Below are 25,500 nucleotides of genomic sequence, written 5' to 3' on the forward strand. Positions count from 1 at the left end.
AGATTCTGAATACCTTCTTACGTTATCTTGAATTTTGTTGAGTTAAATGGCTATTTTGAATTCTTTGAAAGGTCATATATCTCTGTCTCTTCAGAACTGGCCCCAGGTGCCTTATTAATGCATTACATAAGGGTATATTTTCCTGCATGGTCTTGATGCTTGTAGATATTCATCACTGTCTGGGCATTGAAAACTTTGGTATTTATTGTAGTCTTCGCAGTCTGGACTTATGTGTACCTATCCTTCTGGGGAAAGCTTTCTAGGTATTTGAAGGGACTTGGGTGTTGCAATCTAGGTTTCTGATCACTGCAGCCATATCTGCATTAGAGGGCACCCCCAATCCAGTAATGCAATGGCTCTTGCAGAGTTATAGAGGTACTGCCTTGGTGGTCTTGGATAAGATCCTGAAGAATTCCCTAGATTGTCATGCAGAGATTCTTATTCTCTCCCCTTACTTGTTTCCAAACAGAGTTTCTCTCTCTGTGCCGAGCTGCTTGGAGCTGGGTGAGTGGTGACAAAAGTATCCCTATTGCCACCATCACTGGGACTGTGCTGGGTCAGACCTGAAGCCAACACAAAACTGGGTCTTACACAAGACCCACACTAACCACTGCCTGGCTACTGCCTATGTTTGCTCCAGTCCTTAGGGCTCCACAATCAGCAGATGGCAATGCCTGACAGGCTTATTTCCTTCCTTGCAGGGTGGCAAGTTCCCACCAGCCGTGGGTGGGTTCGAGGATACCATCCAGGAGACAGCTTCTGGAGTGGGAAACATTAGGAATCTACCTGGTGCTCCATTCTACTGTGACTGGGCTGGCACCCAAGCCACAAGACAAAGTCCTTCCCACGCCTCCTCCCTATTTGCACAAACATAAGAGTCTCTCCCCCATGGTCACCACTGCTCCAGGCCCATGGCAAGTACTGCCAGGCTACTGTTGATGTTCACTCAAGTCTTCAGGGATCTTCATCCAGCTTGTTGTGAATGCCGCCAGACCTCAGACTCTTTATTCGGGGAAGTGGGCTCCCCACTGGCCAAAGACAGGTCCAGAAATGTCAGGACAGGTCCAGAAGAGGCAAGGTCCAGAATCAGGGACCCCAACAGACCACTTGGTGCTCTACCCTACTGTGGCTGAGCTTATACCTAAGCTGCAAGACAAAGTCTTCTTTACTCTTTCCTCTGCTTTTCTCAAGCAGGAGTCTCTTCATATAGCAACCACAGCTGGGAATGTGCTGGGTCACACCTGAAACCAGTACATTTCTGAATTTCACCTGAGACCCATGACAAGTACTGCCTGGCTATCACTGCTGACTATTCAGAGCCCAAGGGCTCTTTAGTTACCAGGTGATGAATCCTACCAGGACTAGGTCCTTGTCTTTAAGGCAGGAGGTTCCCTTCTGGCCTCAGGTGTGTCTAGAAATGTCATCCAGGATATAGGGTCTAGAATGAGGGCCTCAGGTCTCTGCCTGGTGCCCTATCCTACTGTGGCTGAGCTGGTATCCAAGTTGCAAGACAAATTCCTCTTTACTCTTCCCTCTCCTCTACTGACTGCTTAATGGACAGAGGATTTCCTTTTGGTATAAGAAAAAAATTCTGGAATTAGATATTGATGATGATTGTACAGCATTGTGAATACACTAAATAGCACTGAATTGTAGACTTTAAAATAGTTACAATGGTGAATTTTATGTTATGTAAATTTTATCCTAATTTTAAAAATAATAATTGCTGAAATTATAAAAAGTAATTCAGCAGGCAGATGGCTTCTTTTTTTTTTTTTTTTTTTTTTTGAGACAGTGTTTCACTCTTGTCACCCAGGATGGAGTGCAATGGCATGATCTCGGCTCACTGCAACCTCCACCTTCCAGGTTCAAGGTATTCTCCTGTCACAGCCTCCCAAGTAGCTGGGATTACAGGCACCCACCACCAAGCCCAGCTAATCTTTTTTTTTTTTTTTTTTTTTTTTTAAAGTAGAAATAAGGTTTTGCCATGTTGGCCAGGTTGGTCTCGAACTCCAGGCCTCAGGTGATCACCCGCCTCAGTCTCCCAAAGTGCTGGGATTATAGGCATGAGCCAGCACACCTGACCAGATATCTTCTTTAGAAAAGAAAATGAACAATAATAGCTAATAAACCTGCCAAGTGAATATGAGAAATTCACTGCTTTCTGCAAATTAAAGAAAAATAATAATGGGCATTTAAAATTATTCATTAGGAGGCAGAACAAAATGGCTGAATAGAAGTCTGCACGATCTGCCGGGCGCAGTGGCTCATGCCTGTTATCTCAGCACTTTGGGAGGCTGAGGTGGGCGGATCACAAGGTCAGAAGATCGAGACCATCCTGGCTAACAAGGTGAAACCCTGTCTCTACTAAAAATACAAAAAATTAGCTGGGCATGGTGCCACGTGCCTGTAGTCCCAGCTACTCAGGAGGCTGAGGCAAGTGAATTGCTTGAATCCAGGAGGCAGAGGTTGCAGTGAGCCGAGATCATGTCACTGCACTCTAGCCTGGGCGACAGAGTGAGATTCCTTAAAAAAAAAAAAAAAAAAAAAGGCTGCACTGATCATCCTCCTCAGAAAAAACATTGATTATTTAGAACTATATTGTTATATTGTTTAATTTCCATACATTTGCAATCTTTCAAAATTTCCTTCTCTTATTGATTTCTAATTTCATTTCAGTGTGGTCTGAAATGTACTTTGTGTTATTTCTATCATTTCAAAACCATTTAGGTATGATCTATTGCCTAGCTATGATCTATCCTGGGAAATGTTCCATGGGAACTTGAGAAGACTGTACATTTTCCACTATATGTTAGGACTAGTTGTTTACAATGTTGGTCAAATACTCTTTACTTATTGATCATCTAGTAGTTGTTCTGCACATTATTGAAAGTGTACTTTTGAAATCTCCAACTATTATCAGTGAACTGTATGTAACCATCCAATTATGTCAGTTTGTCTTTGCATATTTTGCAGCTCTGTTGTTAGGTGAGCATATAATTAACTGTCACCTATTCTTGAAGGTGTTGACACTTTTATCATATATAATGTCCTATGTCTCTTACAAAAAATTTACTTAAATTCTATTTTGTCTGATTTTATTATAGCCACTTCAGCCCTATTTTATATTTCCTTGGTATATATTTTACCTTTCTTTCATGTCCAACCTGTTTCTGTCTCTTTCCCCTTTTACTTTTAGCTGACACATAACAATTGGACATATTTATGGGATACAGAATAATATTTTAATGTGTCTACAATGTATAATGATCAAATCAGCATAATTAGCATAGTCATCTCCCCAAACATGTATTATTTCTATGTGTATTATAAACATTCAAAATTCTCTCTTCTAGCTTTTTGAGAATTACAACAAATTATACTTAACTATATTCACCCTACAGTGCTGCAGAAGACCAGAACTCATTCATCCTGTCTAGCTGTAATTTTGTATCTGTTAACCAACCTCTCCTTATCCTCCCTTTGCCACTACCCTTTTCAGCCTCTAATACCACAATTCTACTCTCTGCTTTCATGAACTCAATGATTATCTAGCTCCCATATATGAGTTTGAACATGTGGTTTTATGGTTCTGTGACTAATTTATTTTGCTTACCATAATATCCTCCAAGCTCATCCATGTTGCCATGAATGTCAGGATTTTATTCTTTTTTATGGCTAAATAATATTCTATTTTTTATATATATACCACATTTTCCTTTTCCTTTTCCATTTATCTGTTGATGGGCATTTAGGTTAATTCCATACCTTAGCCATTAGGAATAATGGTGCAATAAACATGGGAATACAGGTATCTCTATCACTATATATAATAATTACCTTAAAATGGATTAAATACTTAAATATAAGACCAAAAACTATAAAACTACTAAAAGAAAACAGGCAAAGCACTCCAGGACACTAGTATAGGCACAAATTTTATGAGTAAGACTTCAAAAGCAAAGGCAACAAATAAAAAATAAACAAATAAGACTATATCAAACTAAAAAGCCTTCTGCACAGGAATGGAAACAATCAACAGAGTGAAGAGACAACCTGTAGAATGGGGAAAAAATATTTTAAAACTATTCATCTGACAAGGGACTAGTATCCAAAATATACAAAGAACTGAAACAACTCAATAGCAAAAAACACAAATAATCCCATTAAAAAGTGGGCAATGAACTTTTGTAAACATTTTTCAAAAGAAGACATATAAAATGTCCAAAAGGTATGTGAAAAAATGCTCAACATCACTGATCATCAGGGAAATGCATGTCAAAATCACAATGAAGTATCATCTCACGCTAGTTAAAATGGCGTTTACCAAACAGACAAAAATAACAAATGCTGGTGAGGACATGGAGAAAAGAATACTCTTATACACTGTTGGTGGGAGTGTAAATTAGTATAGCCATTATGGAAAACAGTGTGGAGGTTTCTCAAAAATCTACAAATAGTTTCTCAAAAAACTAAAAAACTACCATGTGATTCAGCAATGCCATTACTGGGTATCCAAAGGAAAGGAAATCACTATTTGTGTCACTTAATCTAATGTGAGTCTTTTCCACACAGTGTAGAGATGAATTGTATTTTTCAACCATTGTGCCAATCTGCCTTGTAATTAGACAGTTTAATCAATTTACATTTTATGTAATTACTGCTAAGATAGGAGTTCCTTCTACCCTTTTGGTATTTCCTTCTATATTTTTTCTTTTTTGTGCCTCAATTCCTCCATTACTATGTTCTTTTGTATTTAATTAATTTTCATTGTAGTGACTTGACTGTTTTCTCATTTCCTTGTCTTTATATATTTTAGGGTTTTTTTTACTGCTTACATGGGGTATTAAAATTGACATCTGAAATTTATAACAATGTAGTTTAAATTAATAACAACTTTACTTCTATAGTATACAAAAACTTTCAGTGGCATATAAAATGTCTGTCCTTGTATAGCTCTGCCCCCCTTTTGTGTTGTTATTGTCACAAATTCCATTTTTATCACTTATATCCCCATTAGCACAGATTTATACTTATTGTTATATAGGAACAAAAAAGGATTTACAAACCAAAAATACAATAACACTTGTTTTAATAATTTCTTCATGACTTTAAATTGCTATCTAATTTCCTTTTATTTCAGTCTACAAAACTCCCTTTGGCATTTTTTATGGGTTGGGTCTATTAACAACTAACTGTTATGCTCTTATTTATATAAGGATGTCTTAATTTCTCCATTTTTGAAGGACAGTTTTGTCAGATAGATAATTCTTGGTTGACAGGTATTTTCTTCTTTCAGTGCTTAAATACATTATCCTACTTCCTACTGATGTGTATGGTTTCTGACAAAAAATCAGTTGTTGATCTTATGGAAGTTCCATCATGTGTCATGGTCTTTTGTTTGATTGCTTACTGTTTCCAAATTTTCTCTTTCTCTTTGGCTTTTGACAATGTATTTATTTTATGTCTTACTATGAACTTATTTGAGATTATCCTATTTTGAATCTGTTGAGCTTTTTGGATGTGTAGATTTATGTCTTTCATCAATATTGGGTAGTTTTGGGGCAATATTTCTTCAAATATTCTTTATGACCGTTGATCTCTTTCCCCTCCTTCTGAGATTCCCATAATGTGTGTGTTGGCATGCTTGATGGAATTCCATATGGCTCTTAGGCTCTTTTCAAATTTCTTCATGTTTTATTTTCCTTCTTTTCCTCAGACTGGTTAATCTCAAATGTCCTATCTTCAAACTTACTGATTCTTTCTTCTGCCCACTCAAATCTGCTGCTGAGCTTCTCTACTGAATTTTCATTTCCATTATTAGATTTTTCAGCTCCAAATTTTATATTTTTTAAAAAATAATTTCTATCTTGTTATTGATATTCTCTATTTATCAAGCCATTATTCTCCTGGTTTCCTTTATTTCTTTGCCCATGGTTCTCTTTAGTTCTTTGAGCACATTTAAGATAGTTGAAGTCTTTGTCTAGTATGTCCAATGTCTGTTCTTCCCCCAGAGATAGTTTCTATTAATTTCTTATTTTCCTGGGAATGAACCACACTTTTGTTTCTTTGTGTGCCTTATAATTTTTTGCTAATACTTTTTAAATATTATAATGTGGTAACTATAGAAATCAGATTTTACTTCCTTCCCATGATTTGTTGTTGCTTCTTGTCAGTTGTGGTTGTTGTTTTAGGTAGTATTTTTAGTGACTTTTCTAGGCTATTTTGCAAAGATTGCATTATTTTTCATGTATGGTTATTGAGGCCTCTGTTCTATTAAATTTGTGGTAAGCTAATAATTTTATAGGGATTTCCTTAAACACCTGTAGCCAAAAAAAAATGTAATACTCTCCCAGTCTTTGCATATTTGCTCTGTTGTGGTCACCATTTCAATGCTTAGCCAGGCCATTTACAACTCTGCCTTTGCCTTCCTTTGTATCTTCATGGAACCTAAATGCCAGCCAAAAGTGATAACTTAGGGTTTTTGCAAGTCTTTTCTGAATATGCATCCAGCCCTTAGAGTGTGTATGACTTTTACATTCTCCAGGATAGGTGGCACCTTTTCAAAGCCATTATTCTCCCATGTATCTCCTTCAGCAGTCTCTCCCTTTCCAGGCTTTTCAGTCTGTCTGATGCTTGCTCTATCTATTATCCCTCATCTCATGTGGATATGGACTTTAAATGTTTTTGATAAATGCCTACTGGAAAGCCAATCCAGTGCTGAGGAAACTCCATTGGGAAAGCAAAACAAAAGCAAGCCCCTGAGATTATCTCTCAGGGAGCCATCAGACAGGACAAAATACCAATTCTATGTTCTCAAAGTTGTTCTCAAAGAATTGGTGTTTTCTCCTTCTCTGTCACTTGCTAGCTGCACCAAGAACCACAAATACTGCAGGACTAAAGGAAACATAGAGTTTTTCCTTCCTCTTCTACAGTATTTTTTTATTTTTTTTTTTATTTTCTGGCCAGGCACGGTGGCTCACGCCTATAATCCCAGCACTTTGGGAGGCCAAGGCAGGCGGATCATGAGGTCAGGAGATTGAGACCATCTTGGCTAACACAGTGAAACCTCGTCTCTACTAAAAATACAAAAAATTAGCCAGGCGTGGTGGTGGGCACCTGTAGTCCCAGCTACTCGGGAGGCTGAGGCAGGAGAATGGCATGAACCCGGAAGGCGGAGGTTGCAGTGAGCCGAGATCACGCCACTGGACTCCAACCTGGGCAACAGAGCGAGATTCTGTCTCAAAAAAAAAAAGAAAAAGGAAAAACTTTTCTAATACATATGTGATCTTGTTAGTTGTAAACATGTCTGCCTTCTCTTATGGACTTTAATTCCATGAAGTTGGACTGTAGTTTAGATGATCACTCATTTCCCAATAGTTTCAACAGTACCTGGAAAATAATAGGTGTTCAATAAATGTTTGTTAGTCAAGTTCACTCTATATGAAGTAGATGAATTAAGACCCTGAAAGTTTGATGTGACTTGCAGTGACTCACTCATCTACTCAGCAGGGAAATCTAGCTGAAGTCCCAGAACTTCCAGAAAAAATATGACATCGTTTATTTACTTCTTTGAATTTTAATCTCACCTTGCTACCATGATTTGCCCTCAAGCACACAGACCATTTTGAACTTCCAGAAATTGTGTTAGTTCCTTCATGTGTCCAACCTCAATCCCTGTGCTATGCTCACAGATAGTCTGAGAGGAAGTCTTTAAAAAAATATATGGACTACTTTCTTCTAACAACTGTATTGTTAAAAAATGCTTTATGAAAAAAATACTTCATAGTCAATCCCAACCGCTTTACAGCAAATTAGCCACCCATCATTTTTTCTTGCCACAAATGCTCAAGATTCCTACAAAGTTCAGGGCTAAGTAGAGATTACAAGGTAATAATTTCTGTCTACTGCTTTGCTAGTCCACCCAAAGGAATATCTATGCCTTTAATTGCCCACTTTAGATAGCTTTCAGCTTTTGAAAATTCTGTAAGATAAAGCTTCCAGTAAATACTACCATTTGACAACATATATTACCTTGAGGGGAAGCAAAGTACAAATGTGAACCACATGAACTTAAGAAGCAAAGTGAGTCACACAGATCTGCCAAATTTGATATACTAAAGAGGAACATCATTCTTTTTTAATTGTACATAACACTTTGAGAACATCATTATTTGAAAATGCTAATCCTTATTCAATGCCCTCAGGCCTTGCTGTAATCCTCTGTAGGAGCAATTTTCACTGACAGTGGGCAGTAATTCAGTCACCAGTAGGCAAAAGCATTACACTGATAAACATAAATCCTCCAGCTAGGGAAACAATAAATAACTTTAACAGATATGTAATTAATAGGCTGCTCAACAAGTGCTCTGAGCTCCCCAAACTGGGATTTAAATGCAAATATGCACCAGAGGGTGAAAAGCACAAATGGAAGAGAGAACCACTGTGAAACCATGCAGGCCCCCCAAAATTCAACAAGGGACTTAGTACAAGGTAATCATGTAACTGCCCAAGGGGTTCACCTTGCCTGCTGCCTAGACAGAGCCAATTCATCAAGACAAGGGAATTGCAATAGAGAAAGACTAATTTACACAGAGCTGGCTGTGCAGGAGACCGGAGTTTTATTATTACTCAGATCAGTCTCTCCAAGCATTCAGGGAGCAGAGTTTTTAAGGACAACTTGGTGGGTGGTGGGAAGCCAGTGAGCCAGGAGTGCTGGTTGACAGGGATGAAATCATAAGGAGTTGAAGCTGTCTTCTTGTACTGAGTCAGTTCCTAGGTGGGGGACACAATATGAGATGAGCCAGTTTATTGATCTGGGTGGTGCCAGCTGATCCATCAAGTGCAAGGTCTGCAAAATATCTCAAGCACAGATCTTCTGAGCAGTTTAGGGAGGGTCAGAATCTTGTAGCCTCCAGCTGCATGACTCCTAAACCATAATTTCTAATCTTGTGGCTAACGTGAGTCCTACAAAGGCATTCTAGTCCCAGGCAAGAGAGAGGTCTGCTTTGGGGAAGGGCTGTTATCATATTTGTTTTAAACTCTAAGCTATAAACTGAGTTTCTCCCAAAGTTAGTTCAGCCTATGCCCAGGAATGAACAAAGACAGCTTGGAGGTTAGAAGCAAGATGGAGTCGATTAAGTTAGATCTCTTTTACTGTCTCAGTCATAATTTTCCAAAGGTGGTTTCAATCACATCAATATGTCCAGGTCAAGCACTAGTACTTCTCTTCCCTTGGAAGTCTGCTTAGGTCCAGCCAACAATTGTACGGACTTGTTTAAAAAGGAAACTTCTAATACAGGGGATGGGCAGATAGTATAGAAACAAAAGACAAATATTCTTATGGCCAGCACTCTATGTTTTGTTTTCAAGGATGTTAGGTGTAAAATTTAATTTTTCCTTCTGATAATTATTTTTCAGCCATAGAGTTTCAAGAATATGGTGTATCTAATTCAAAACCTTTAAAATTTATGTTATAAAATGTATTACAGTGTTCTAATAAATCAGCAACAAATTATCAGAATGTACCATGTACTAAAAAGATAAATGGGAATTTAATAGTTAAGAGAGAAGGTGTTTTCAGATCACACAGCCAAATCATGAACTAACGGACACATTTGTAAACTCGACAATAATTTACACCAGGGTTCTTGGTTAGAGTGCATAAATCCAGCAGAAGAGTTTTTAATCTATCAACCGAGACTTTTGGTCCCTTGTTTATAAATCAAAAAGTCAGGGGTCTGTAAATCCAGATACTGTATTAAAAATTTGTAGCTTTTTATTTATAAATAGGTAGCTATAAGAATTATATATAACAAAATAGAAAAATTAATTGCTTTTAAAATTAAGTGAAGGTTAGCATTTATAAATCGCAATTATAGATAAAATGCCTATATGTTTGTATCACCAACCAATATCATCTCAACCAATTCCAAAACTATGCATTTCATAAGATCATAGCAGGGATGTGCCAAGCAGAATGTCAACACTTGGCAACTTCAGTGCAGGAATTAACTCAATGTTATTCTATTAACTTTTCTAGGGAACTTTTTAAAAAATATGGCATCTGCGTTACGATTTTTTTGTTTTACCATAAAAGGACCAAATAACGGTTATATGGTAAGTCATAACTTGAAAAGATTACATCTAATTATAGACACGAAGTTCAAATGTCTTCCTTTTCTCTTAAGATACACTAAATATATTTCTTAAGAAGACCCAATGTAAGGACAATTCTCTCATATTTTGCTTTGCCTCATAACTTCTCCTCACAGAGGAATCCAAGATGAGCAGGTGCCATTTCAGGGCCAGGTTACTCAGGTCCCACGTGGCCATTTCACACAAGCCACAGGCTGTGACTCTGAAGGAGGTGAGCTTGAGACCCTCACATGACCTCCTGTTGGTGAATTTTCAAATCCCTCCTGAGGGGAGAGGGGAGACTCTCATCACAAAATAACACAAGAGAAACAGAATCAAAAGAAATGAAAAGGGAAAGAAGTAAGAAATCCCTACAGGTGACTGGCTCAGAGACAAGGTTAAATACAGCTTATTTGCCTTTTACTGCCTCTGCTCCAGAAGGACAGCCCTGCTAGACTGCCTCCTTGTGAGCTACATCACCGTGGAAGAGCCAGGCCCAAGTGAGGTTCTGGGGAGTCTCATTCCATCAAGGATCCCCTCTGTCCCTTCTCCTAACATATCACCCATCCCTTGAGGGTCAGGTCCTTTATTCTCCTGGCTACTCTGAGCCTGAGTGAAATATCCTGCTTCCCATTCCAAAGGAAGCAACCCTGCCTTGTGTCCTCTTCTCTCTAGATGGTATAAGTGCCTCACTAATCAATAAACCACCTATGTACCAGATCTGAACGGATGCTAATCTGTGACTCCATGTGGGCTGACATCTTTACATGTTAGTAGGAACCTTCAAGTACTCTTCCTTACTGGAGATAATAATGCAGGACTTTATACAGGCAGCAAAATGTGGGGTTAGAAGCTGTAACGGAAGGCTGGAGATATTTTACATGAAAGGTATTTGGGAATAGGGACATCTGCCCTGGAATCGACAGTGCTTACTACACTGAGCAGAGTGGGGTTAAATAACATCTCAGCAACCCACTGGATCATCATTGTTAAGGACCTACGTAGAAGGTACCAGCCTTTTTCCTCCTCTGTTTTCACTCACTAGTTATTCACGAACGCAGCCACCCTGGACTCCTCTGTATGCCGCTTGTATAAGGTCTAAAACCACAGCATCTTAAGGCTGATGCAATTTCCGGTGAGGAGTGAGGAATAGGAGACCCAAGGCTTATCCTTTGAACCCCTTTTCCACCATGACGACCTCATGACATGCCCTTTGTTTTCTGTCCTTTCACAGGGACCTCGTTGTGCGGCTTCCTCAAATGTAGGTTCGCACTTCCTCAAATGTAGGTTCATGGACTGCACATCTATATTCATTCTCTACCTTTCGGTTTGGAAGCTGTGCAGCTCCGCCCGGCATGACACTCCCAAGGAACCCACATAAGCATCCAAATGTCAACTGCATCCTCATCTCTGACTACAGATGGAACCACTCCCAAGCATGCCATGCAGGTCCCTTGGGAGGGTTTGTACATAGGAGCCACCTAATATGATTTGTTAAATTCTAAAAATACAGGCTTAAAGACACAGTGCATTTCAAAGCTTGAGAAAATGTACTGAGTTATAGGGTTATAAAGCAAATTCATATAGAAATTAATTGAATGAAATAAAAGAGCACAGATCCTAAAACACGGAATTTGTAGATAATATTATTTCTTCACTTGAAATTTACTCTCAAGTGTATTTAATATCAGACCTAAAAATACATCTGATGTGGCATTGCAGACTCATTTTACCCTTCTGCATTCTTCTGAGAACTTTAGAGACCTGGGTATGTCAACAGCTTATTGGGATAGTAACAAAATGAAAAATCAGAGCAAGTGGTCCCACAAGTTACATACAGAAAATCATCCATGACACTGCTGAAGCAGCTCCATTAGGTCCAATATAAGCAAACAAAACTTATGAGATTGTATAACATGGTATTTTGCTTCATAAGCATTTGATTACATTTTGTCTATTATTTGGAATAAGGTAGGACTCATTAGTCAGGACACACACACACACACACACACACACACACACACATAAACTCCCCAATAAATACAAATATGTTGATTCTTATAAAGATCAAAATCAGGAATATTTATTCCTCATGCTTTCATTTGCAATAGTTATAAACTCCCAACCACTTAAATGTTTCCCTATTATAAGTTCATCAACCCTTAACATGTGTTACTCAAGTTATAATTTTGCTAATATCACCTGTGTTAAAGAACTACCATTGGTAGCATTGCTACATTACCAATATAACCTTATTCTCTCCAAAAAAAATATGGCACTAGTTTCTAAACCTGAGTTTATAAAGTTCAACTAGTCACCAAATAAAGCGCAATGTTTGTCAGCTATTGTGGAGAAACTGGCTGTTATGTGAAATGGGCTGCTCCATCAGCAGATTGCCAGGGACCATTTCCAAATACAGGTGGGAATATAGGCTGTTGAAATAAACAAACAAACAAACAAACAGAAGATAGATCCTGTCACTTTCAAAAAGAACAAACAAATCATGACTTGGGGCCTGTGAGGGTTATGTTCCATCTTCTCCAGTTCTACCAACTGCTTTTCTCTGCTCTTCTCTGTGCCCCAGAAGGCTGCATCCTGCAGTGTTCATGAGGGGCTCCTCTGCTCTCCGGCTCCTGTTGGGTTTGGCTAATGGGAGGCACCAGCGAGAGCATGGAGGGCAGGAAGAAAGTGAGGTTGTGGAATGTATTCCTCAAACCACTTTCAGACTTGGGCAGTTGTGGCAGTCACTGTGCCCCTCCACAACTATAGCTCTTACCAGTGACTTCTCTGGCAAGTCTCCCTCTCTCAACTGGCTGCCAAAATGCCTCTCCCCTTCAGGTGTGGTAAGGTTTTCTGTTGCTGCAAGTCCCTGAAGAGTCAATTATAATCCAAAAAGGCACAATCTTCAGTGCCATAATCCCAAATATTTAAATCCCAAAAGATCAAAATCTTGAAAATATAATTATGAAAGAAATAATTTTTAAAACTTTAAAAATATATTTATTTCCATTTTTAAAGGGAATTTATTGAGAAATTTATAACACAAGACAGAACATGTCATAGGATAGTTTACATAATAAAAGAGACAATAATAACATATCTATTTTTGAAGGCCTAAACGCTCTGGTATATTAACACACAGGTATACCAGCTATGAGCAAACAAACCATATTCATAAAGTAATATGTCAAAAAGGGAAACTTATTAGTACATATCACTGTGGTTTGTAATTGTGTGTACCCAGCTGTATAACTGCAATCACCTGAACTACAACAGACAACCTGTCTTCTGACAAGATTGATTTAAAAAAACTGCAATGAGTCACTACTGCATCAACCCTGAGTCAATCACCCAAAGAACCAAGAACTGGAGAAATTTATCTTTCACAAATGCAGATGTACAAAAAATATCTCCTCACTTTTTGAGGAATTTTTTTTTGTTGTTTGTTTTTGTTGTTGTTGGTTTGTTTTGTTGTTGTTTGTGTGTGTGTGTGTATGTGTGTGTGATGGAATTTCACTCTTGTTGCCTGGGCTGGAGTGCAATGGCGCAATCTCGGCTCACTGCAATCTCCACCTCCCAGGTTCAAGCGATTCTTTTGCCTCAGCCCCCCAAGTAGCTGGGATTACAGGCACGGGCCACTACCACCGCTAATTTTTTGTATTTTTAGTAGAGACGGGGTTTCACCATGTTGGCCAGGCTGGTCTTGAACTCCTGACGTCAGTTGATCTGCCCGCCTCGGCCTCCCAAAATGCTGGGATTACAGGCGCAAGCCACCGCGCCCGGCCAGAAGTTTTTATGCACATGCACAATGCTTACATACAAAGTCAATGCTGTGATAATACACTTTGATGGAGTCACATTTCAAAAAATGCATAAAACAAATTAGAACTCTCTAAAAGTCTTTACACAATGTATACCTGCAGTGTTTAAAATGATGCAAAGGTAGGCCGGGCGCGGTGGCTCACGCCTGTAATCCCAGCACTTTGGAAGGCCAAGACGGGCGGATCACGAGGTCAGGAGATCGAGACCATCCTGGCTAACACGGTGAAACCCCGTCTCTACCAAAAAAATACAAAAAACTAGCCGGGTGAGGTGGCGGGCGCCTGTAGTCCCAACTACTCGGGAGGCTGAGGCAGGAGAATGGCGTAGACCCGGGAGGCGGAGCTTGCAGTGAGCTGAGATCCGGCCACTGCACTCCAGCCTGGGCGACAGAGCAAGACTCCGTCTCAAAAAAAAAAAAAAAAGATGCAAAGGTAAAAATACACAGCATAAAGAATTGTTAAAAAAAAAAAAATGTTGACAATTTAAAATACTAAAAAAACCTAAAAGACAAATGACAACCAAAAAATATATATATATATATGAAAAAGTATACTACAGGCATAGATTATAGACAATTATTCAAAGATAGTCCAGAGATTCTGGCCAATTTTTATGATCATTGACTATATTTTAAGGTATCACATCATGTCGCTTGAGGTCAGCAGTTTGAGAACAGCCTGGCCAACATGGCAAAACTTATCTCTACTAAAAATACAAAAATTAGCCAGGCGTGGTGGCACACCCTGTATTCCCAGCTACTCGGGATGCTGAGGCACCAGAATCGCTTGACCTTGGGAGGTAGAGGTTGCAGTGAACTAAGATCGCGCTGAGCCAAGATCGTGCCACTGTACTCCAGCTTGGGCTACAGAGTAAGACTGTCTCAAAAACAGAAAGAAGGGAAGGGAAGGGGAGGAGAGGGGAGGGGAGGAGAGGGGAGGGGGGGAGAGAGAGAGAGAGAGAGAGAAGAAAAAAGGAAAGGGAAAGGAAAGGATGGAAGAAGAAAGAAAGAAAAAGAAAGAAAGAGTGGAAGGGAAGGGAAGGGAAGGGAACCCATTCCACGGACACTCATATGCATACTACAAATTTGATAGAAACAATGCTGGTAACCGAATGGGACACTGTTGTGTAAGTATCTTCTTATCTTACCATGCACATACTTGTTTCTGAACCAGTCAGTAACTTTGCTGACTTCTTCAGGCAACTGCATGGAGCTTTAATTCATTAAAAGATCCTAGAATGCCATCAACTGGAAGGAATGCCAGTGCAGGTAAATGACACATTTTCAAACTGAAGTTTTCATCATTGCTGTACCTCATGGCCAATTGATTCATCTTAATTTTCTGTCAAATATATTGGGGTGAATGGAAAAAAACAAACTTTATTGGAAACACCTTGAAATTCATTTTTAGAAACCTTAATTGCACCTAATTCCAAATCTGTCATTATGGTTTGGGGATGCAATTGAAATTCATTTTCTTCTGCATAAAGACAGTAAGAGGGTGCTGAGGTATGCAGATCACTTGAGGTCAGGAGTGCGAGACCAGCCTGGCCAACATGGTGGAACTCTGTCTCTACTAAACATACAAAAATTAGCTGGGCATGGTGGCACCGCATCTGTAGTCCCAGGTACTAGGGAGGCTGAGGTTGGAGGATCACTTGAACCCAGGAGACAGAGGTTGCAAGTGATCCAAGGTCATGCCACTGCACTCCAACCAGGGCGGCAGAGTGAAACTCCATCTCAAGAAAAAAGGAAAAAAAAAAAGACAATAACAAAATAATAGTTTCACCTGATATTATGCAATCAATTTGTGATTGTAATTTTTCAGGATTTTAGATGTTAGGGATTGCAGACTTTAGGAATTTAGACTTTAAGAACACTGATCTTTCAGGATTTTAACATTCTGGATTGTGGCATCTGGGATTGTGTTTTCTGGGATTACAATCCAAACCCAAAGGATCTTCTTGTCATCCACCCACCTTGTCATTTAACAGATGATATTAGTCAAATGTCAAACTATCTCAAAATTAGGGTTAGAATTTAAGTCTGTAGACTCCCAGTTTAGACAGTGCCCCATTCTACCCCTCTGCCTTCTTGTTGAGCCATTTGGGAAGAGGCCCTTGGAGTAGTGGTCCTGGTAGTAAGAGATAAGGTCATGGCATGTCCATAAGGAGAAAGGGAAAAAGAGCATGACAAGGCACAGGCTGAGCACCTACATTGGTATTGATAGCAGTATCTGGGGCTACACCCGTGGGATGTAGACAGATGCTATCTTCTCGCAGAGAAACACATATGCAGAGGTTATGCTTCCTCTCACTAGAGTAAACTCAAATTCTACCTTTCTTTGGAAGCCCTCCTGGAACTGAATCTACCAAACAAAATTAAATTCCCATAGAATATATTGCTTGAAACATTGTTGCAAAGATCAAGTGAGATAATGCATATTGGAAAGCTTTGTCGAGGGTGATGTATTATAGTATTATTAATGAGAATCCTCAGTTAAATATGAGAATTCTTGCCTCCTAGACATGGTGTCTGTTTTGACATGAAAGGAAACATGAAAATGATGCTACCATCTTAACCTGTGATTAATATTTCTGAACTTTATTTATAGGATTAAAATTGAAGGGGCTCTATGAAGAAAGAGCAAATCAACTTAAATTGGCATCAGAATTTTGGCTTCATTGTCTATTTTCATCTTGGTTTATACATCATACTCATAGTCTGTAGTAGTCAATTTTCCCTTATATAACAAAGGATAAGGTGGTCTCAGTCGATTTTGAAAGGGTCTATCTAGCAGAAAGTGACATAGTCTCTCGGGTTGTTGAATTCCCAGAACATAACTAGAACCTCTGAGCTGTCAAATATTGGGTCGATTTCATCATTTTGCAGTAGATTTTGACAACTGTCCAATGAAAAAGCTCTAAAAAAATGAAGACTTACTGAATCATATTTTTCAGAGGAATCGCTCGACTCGGAAATGGTAGTCAGCACTAAGAGAGAATGAAAACAGATCTTTCCTTGATCTGTACTGTGAAAGTAGCAGAGAAGTACTTTGAAACTCATCTTCACAAGGTGCGTGTAATTTCCAAATCCTAATACAAATGCCAGGATCACTCGGTTCAATAAAACTCACCAGCAGTCAGGCATGCATCTTTCCATCTCAACCGACGGTAGCGAAACAACTGAGAGAAATAGCCTGAATGGTGAAGAATGAAGCCCCTGGTTCACTGAAGTTCAATTTCTCCCTTAGAGTCTCACAAAGAAATATGGGCTTTAGAAGCAGCTAAATAGTTTTGCCCACCTGTCCCTGAAGAAATTCTGCCAGTTTATATTCATTGAGCAGTGAGTGGATGAAGAATCATCTGCAAGGTGCTCTCAGGAAACAGATTTCTTACATGAAATCAAAGTTCTTTCTTTGATGTATCTGCCACTACCCACAGTAACACCCCAGTGCCATTCTTCAGAGAGATCTCCCTTAGATAGTTTACAGAGAAAATACAGTATATCCACTTATGCTCAGCTACTACAAGCAACTGAACAGCAAACATACTAAGACTCACGCGGACAAATCTGTTTGTACATATAGAAAATCTGAAGCAACATCATCGTGTTTTAAAGAAAGCTGATAGACATGTCAAGGTACTTCTCACTTAGCACAGACAAAAAATAAAGCACAATTTATTTTTATTTATAAGACCACCAAAATGCAACACTGATTCTAACTTAAATAAGGAAGGGGAACAGTGTATTTCAAGATGGTCTTGTAGAGAAATAAGTTTTCATTTAACCTCTGGTGTTGTTATGTTCGAATGCTGCATTAGAGCTCCCTGATGTTGGGCAGTAGGCACCAGTCACTGGAATACAGGCCTTAGTTGTAAGTTAAGAAAATATTTGCCTTTGGAGCAACAAACATTAGGTGAGTTGTACGGGCGGTTAGAGAAAGCCTATCAGAGACCATTTGGCCACCTGTCCATTGACCATATATGGTAATCTTTCGTCATTTTTAGAAAGACTAGGTCAGGAACTTCAACAGCCCACCACTCTAATTCTTCCCAGGAGCTTGACACCATCATAATGTCTCTGATCTCAAAAACCCAAGTAGAAATCACCAAATCTCAAGAAGCAACTCATAAAGAGCTTACTCTGCAGACTTTCAAGTCAGAAACTGCTGTTGTCTATAGCCCTTCTATGCCACATTTACTTTTTTCATTGACAATGAAACTGTGAAAGGGCTATGTGGACCCTGGTCGCATCTTTTCTCAGCCTGCCTTGTGGGTGAGTTTCCCTGTACATATGTCTGTTATTGTACTTGGAAAGTGGCACCATGACTCTGTTTATGAAGATTGGTCTGAAAGCTGGATAAAGTCCTAGAAGATTGTGTTAGGCATTCCCCCTTAGTTGCTAGATCAGTTGTTGTGAGGGAGTGTGCATAGGGCAACAACTAATAAGGTCGGGGAACTCAAAAGTGGCTGTTAATCAACTTGTACTCCAACACCTAGATATATTCATATAGTCTGCTCATCTCTTAGGCACTTGAAATCCAGTATTCTAGAGGGATAACTTTGATAACAAAAAGTAGCTGTGCCCATTAATAAAATTTTGGTCCAGCTGAAGAGCACATACACTCATTAGAATACAGAGGATCAGCCCGGCAACTTGCAAGCTGTGTTTAGCACTCTCCTTATTTTCTCAAAGACTTTGCTCTTTAGTGACATAGGGATGAAGATACCTACCTTGCAAGGGTGTGATGAGAATCAAACAGGGCAATGCTGTTTAATTGGATGAAACAGAATAATGCTCAGCATCGTGGTTACAATGTAGAAGTTGTGCCATAATTGCTGAAATATAATGGTACAGTAGAGAATATAATGGTACGCTAGGCAACATCTCATCCAATTTCCTCATTCTACAAATAAGAACCTTTGGGTGCAGGGATGTTTATAATTTCCAGTGGTTGCCCAATAGATTAATCACAAATTCAAAAGAGGAAAGCAGGTTTCCTGTCTCTCAGTGGAACATCCTTAACCCTACATTATATTATATCATTTTTATCCTTTTACAAAGAATTTACCATAACTTTGTCCCTGTGGTACATTAACAAGTTATGCACTCATGTTAATAACCTTTTGCTGTAGAACACATAGTAGTGAATAGGGAAAAAGTAAACAAAATGAAGTTTTATGCATAAAGGATAAGTCCTATAGGGATGTGCTTAATGAAAGGACGTGGGGTGTGAGATAGCAAATTCCAATTAAAATAGCACACTCTTAAATACAGGCTGTAACCCATTCTTTCAAGGATATTCAGTCAGAATGGTGTTATTTTCTATTTCTTGTCCTGGTAAATATTTCCCAATTGTTTTTTGACTAGCTTGGGTGTCCAAAAGCTCAGGTAAGGGAATATATTTTGACAGAACACAGATGATCTTCCCTGGGAATTGCTGCTACTAAGTCTTCTGTGAATCTGCATTCCTCTATCTGGCAGCTCCAAGATGACATTTGTAAATAGCAACGTTAAGTAAATAGTCACAGCATGAAGAGTTCTTTCACCAGATTAGTACCATTCCTGACCGCTGGGGATGGCAAACTGACATTTAAAGAAAACTCCCAAATATGTCACACTGATCCTTGTCTTTCATATATTTATCCTAAGTCAAAACAATGTGTTGTCTTTGGAGAACACAAGCTGAAACAAGCATCAGGCCTGGACTTTAGTCCCCTGCCCCACATCTTCTTACCTTCCCATCTATAAATGTGCAGTTTCATTGGTGAAAGTTGTGTTTGTGCATATGCGTGTGTGATTTTTTTTCCCTATGCACAAACTCTCAATAGTTAATAAGGCAGCAGAACATGTTCTATCTTCCTGGAAGCAGAAAAATTAGTTATAATCTGTCAGGAAACAACTGTTTATCAAGGAATTCTTCCAGGAGCACTAACCTTTATTTAATATGTCGTTGATTTTCTAAACTGTTAAGTATGCCTTATAATGGTGAAAACCTACATGACACCACTCACTACATCAGCTAATATCTAGTTTATTAGAACATTAACATTTACCACTGGCAATTAACTGACAAATGGCACGCGTATGTGATTTATAAAGAGAGATTTGAAAATGAGCACAAGTTAAGTATTTTTAAATGGCATGTGGGAATGCTGTAGTGAAGCCTAGACTCTTCTTGTCCTTCCCTTTTCTTCTTAGAAGAAACAGACCAGTAGTATGCAAGTATGAAGCCCCTCCCCTCTGAGCGTCGTGAACTAATCTACAGTTAGCCATTGGAAAGCATGTGCATAATTAATTAAACATTACTATTGAAGAAAGATGTGTATGTGTGTGTGCAGATGGAGAACTTGTGAATAGGATAAGTCAAAGTGTTCTAAACAATGAAAAAACGTTGTGTTGCTCCATCATTGGTGCAAGGTAAGATTCATGTTTATTCCTTTATAGGGAATATATTAGTCTGGTAGGACTGCCAAAACAAAAATGCCACAGACAGGGAGATTTAAACAACAGAAATATATTTTCTCACAATTCTGGGACTAGAAGTCCAAGGTCAATGTGTCAGCAGGTTTTGTGTCTGGTGAGGCCTTTCCTCCTGGCTTGTAAACTGCCATCTTTTCACTATGTTTTTACATGGCCTTAGATCTTGCAAGTCTTTAGCCTTTATTTTCACTTTTGAAATTTTTTGTTTCTATTAAATTATTGTACATACATTTGAGATGTGCTGATACATATAATACGTACCATTTAAATCTTCACCAAGTTATAATTACTAAAATGATCTTTAAGATTGTCAAGTTTTTGAAATATCATAAGAATCTATAAATGTACAATAATTTATTTATTTAAATAATTTTCTTCATTCAACATACACTTAATATCTCCAACTACTGACCTACTATTATTTCTATCAGAGTTGTTGCTATATAGTATTCAGAAAAACTAAAAATCTTTTTATAAATTGAACATGGAAAAAGACTACTGAATGTGGCAAAGCCCTAATAATTTATACAGATGTATATGTACTTGCTTATGCATCAAAAATTTTTAGTGCATATGTCCCTCAAAGGCAAATATTTTAGTAGGCCATCCCATCAATTGACTAGAACTTAAAGTGTTTGATGATGACAGTGCTTTCTTTTGGACAAAAACAAGTTGCATATTACTAAAGTTCAGATTAATATTTTACAAGGTACTTTGCAATTTTTTCACTATACATTATTTCCAAAGTTAAAAACATAAAATAACTCTCTCCAATGAAATACTCAGCTGAAATGAGGATCACATCCTTTTCTATTTTACTTCTCTTATCTTTGTATTCTATTTGTGGCTATATATGCAGATATCCTTGAAATTAGAAATATAGCCAGAGGGTTTTCCTCCTAACAGAATTGCATTTTAAATGAATATTAATAGAGTAACTTTTTATTTTTAACCTCTTTTATTACAGACATTTTAAACATATGCCAAAGTAGATATAATAACGTAATGAACATTCATATTTCCATCAAATAGCTTCAACAAATGGCTAATATTGCTTTATCTATTTCTCCAACTTTGTAATTATTTTGAAACAAACCCCAGACATCTTAAAACTTCTGTGAATACTTTACAGTGTATCTTTAAGAGATTACTATTTTAAAAAACATAACCACAATATCATTATAATCTCAAATAACAATAATCACTCTATACCATCAAATATTTAGCCATTAATCAAATTTCCAGTTTGGTTGGATTACTTTTTTTTTTTTTTTTTTTTTTTGAGACGGAGTTTCACTGTTGTTGCCCAGGCTGGAGTGCAATGGCACGATCTCAGCTCACCGCAACCTCTGCCTCCCAGGTTCAAGCAATTCTCCTGCCTCAGCCTCCGTAGTAGCTGGGATTATAGGCATATGCCACCACGCCCGGCTAATTTTGTATTTTTAGTAGAGACGGGGTTTCTCCATGTTAGTCAGGCTGGTCTCGAACTCCTGACCTCAGGTGATCCACCCGCCTCGGCCTCCCAAAGTGCTGGGATTACAGGCATGAGCCGCCGTGCCCGGCTGGATTACTTTTATTTAATATCTCTACAATTTTTTTTTTGTAGGTTTCCTCTCTCACTTTCATTCTTCAATTTATTTATTGAAGAACCTGGACCATTTTTCTTGGCATATTTTCTATATGTTAGATTTTGCTGATTGCATTCCTATGTTTATTTGTCTCCTGTGCACTCCATAAAATAATAGACTAAGAGATTAGGTTTTGTATTATTTTTGGAAAAAATGCACATAGTTGAGTTTTATTTTCTTTCTTGTACCATATCTGAAGGCATGTAAAAAGGGGTTGCTTTTCTTTTTGTGATTAATCAACAGGTTTAGGTGTTGCCACCTTTACCCATTCATTAAAAAGTTTCCCATGTGGTTTTCACTTACTGCTATCAGCAGCCATTCATATTTATTACAAAGATCCTTTAATTACAAAGATCCAAAAATCTCTACTGCAATGTGGTAATATTCCAATGTAATTGTTAACCTTTAATACATTATTTAATAACTATAAATAAAGTATGATTATTTTCATTTCTTCTTTCAGGAAATTCCAATTTAAGGACTTTGCATTATTATTCACAGTACTTATTTAAAATTATTATAAGAGAGCTCTCTTTTTCTCTCTGTGTGAGACTGGTTGGTTGTGTACTTACAGGGGAGAGTTTTACTTCCATTTTAATGATAAGCTCTTGATTTATTATATTTATTTTTATATAGCACCTACCATGATGTACTTTACATTGCAGACACTCGAGAAAGTCATGGTAATTTGGTCGGTTAGAATGCTTTGGTACCTGCCAACCTGATCTTTGGGCCATTTCCTTTACCCTATCCCTCCTCCAAGTATGGCCCTGTTCATCATTTTTACCACATCATGTGGGATTAGTGACGTGTAAAGTCATTGATTGATAGTTGGTGTTTATGCATTAGGTTCTACCTCACTCTAGAAAGTAACTGTTGATATTTTAAATTCTGAAACAGAAAGATCCACTTGTGCTGGTGTCAACTATTCAATTAGAGTCAATCCTTTTCTAACAAAGTTTTTAAAAAGGCAGAGATAAATAATTTACTGATGTTAGTTACTACTAAATACTAATGTTAGTTACTACACAGTAGTATTTTACTCATTTATATAAAGGATCTTTATAACATCTTTCAATATACTATAATATATATAATATATTAATATAATAATAAATTAATCTGAAAATGATGATTTTCAGGAAAGGAATACGTTGAGCCATTGTGTGATTAGTATCTCTACAAGATTTACACAGGGGTTTACACAAACAGGCAGTAGTATTTATTACTGCTAAAATGAAATAGAAGACATATTACTTTAAGGAGTTTATGGTCCAGTCTGGGAAACAGAATCTATGGTGATAAACAAATCATAATACATATGTAATGATGTAGTCAGGATTCAGAGACTACTATTAGAGCTCACTGAGATTATTATAATTATTATAAGTCACTTGAGACTTTACCTCAGGAGAGATCAGTAAAAAATTTCTCCTCATCTCAGTTTCTAGAAGTGGTTATTATATTCCATGGATCTGTAATGGCAGAATTTAGATCAAATTTTTATCAAAAGTTCAGATGGGACAAAAACGCCACATATGGATAGAAATTTCCAGTTTTCCAATGATAGATGACATCCATTTTTAAGTCAGCTTTAGTAGCAGTAAATCAGTTTGAAAGGTTATATAAAAACATATGTCATAAACTTCTTCACATCCCTCACTCAGAATCTGCCTAAATTAATAACAGAATTTTCTAGGCTTTGATGACAGGTTATTCTCAGGAAACTGCCACCACAGCACCTAACAATTCGATGTCATGATGCTTACTCCAGATTGAGTGCTACAGATTTGTTCTATTCCTATTTGAGGTCAAAACTGAATAAGAAATGGCAGTTGCATTTTAATTTGAGGTAGCATTTAGAAACGATTTAAGAAATGTGATTTATGAGAACACAGATTTATTAGATTCAATTATTAGGAGGCTTGTTTTTACCTTTTCCATGTTTCAAGCAGGTACTAAATAATTCTGTCAACCTGTTATAAGACATCCATAAATGGCATTGCATAGAATTATTTACATGTCTCTTGAACATGATAAAGTACTCATCATAATAAATTATTATGGAAAAGGCAGTACTATTAATCACTTGTTAAATGTTAATAACATTTACCAACATTTATTTCTTTTAAAGCAGCAAGAAAAAATAGGTATTTCATTTTGAAAAATTATCAACTGAAATAAGGATTTTATTATTTCCAGATTCCAGATTCTCCACTTTAGACTTAAATAGTTAAATCTTTTACCTCTTAAAAGTTCTTGTATTTATTGGCTTTAATGTAGATGAAAAGAACGTGTTTGAGTTTTACAAAAATTTAGCTTCTAGAGTGCAAAAGCTTTTGAGAATGTAAGTGGGGTAGAAAAATTAAAACTAGGTTGTGTATTATAAAGCACTCTGTACTACTTAACCAGGAAAGCATCTAAATATTTATTCACTTTCCAATGTAGTACATCTATGCTATCTTCTGGCAATGGTTCCTCAAGTTGGGAATATTCAAACTAACACGCATCAAAATAATTTAATATTTCCTTACAGACTAACTAGCTGACATTCCTTAAATAGTATGAAGTCCTGTTAACATTGGAACAAGGCCACAGTAGTGGCTATCTTTAGTAAACGGAGAAAAGGTGATATTACAAAATCACTGTTATGTTAGTTGGCTAGTCCCAATATATCAGAACAGATGCTAAACATTCACAAAACCTGTAAAAGTGAAACATTTGGAAAACACCAAGTGTTCATGAAGAGATGGAGCAATGACAGTTCTATTTCACACAGTGCTGATAGAAATATAACTTGGAAAACTGAATGTTTGTGCCTCTCCAAAAATTCATATGTTGAAACCCTAATCCCCAATATTATGGCATTTAGAGATGATTCCTTTGGGTGGTAATGAGAAAAGTATTTTTTTCCTTTTTTTCTTTCTAATTTTTGTGGGTACATAATAGATGTATACATTTATGGAGTACATGAGATATTTTGATGCAGGTATGCAAAGCATGATAATCACATCATTGAGAAAGGATTATCCATCCCCTCATGCATTTATCCTTTGCCAATTATACTCTTTTAGTTATTTTTAAAAGTACAAGTAAGTTATTATTGACTATAGTCACCCTATTGTGTTATCAAATAGTAGATCTTATCCATTCTTTCTATTTTTTTTTGAACCCATTAATCATCCCCACCTCCCCACCCAGTTCCCTACCACCCTTCCCAGCCTCTGTTAACCAACCTTCTACTCTCTATATCCATGAGATCAACTGTTTTGATTTTTAGATCCCACAAATAAGAGAGGACATGTAATATTTGTCTTTCTGTGCCTGGCTTTTTTCACTTAACATACTGATCTCCAGTTGCATCCATGTTGTTGCAAATGATTGGATCTCATTTTTTTATGACTGAACATGAATGGGGAAAAAACAGCC

Source organism: Macaca mulatta, chromosome X (assembly GCF_049350105.2).
Source record: "Macaca mulatta isolate MMU2019108-1 chromosome X, T2T-MMU8v2.0, whole genome shotgun sequence".
NCBI classification, from domain to species: domain Eukaryota; kingdom Metazoa; phylum Chordata; class Mammalia; order Primates; family Cercopithecidae; genus Macaca; species Macaca mulatta.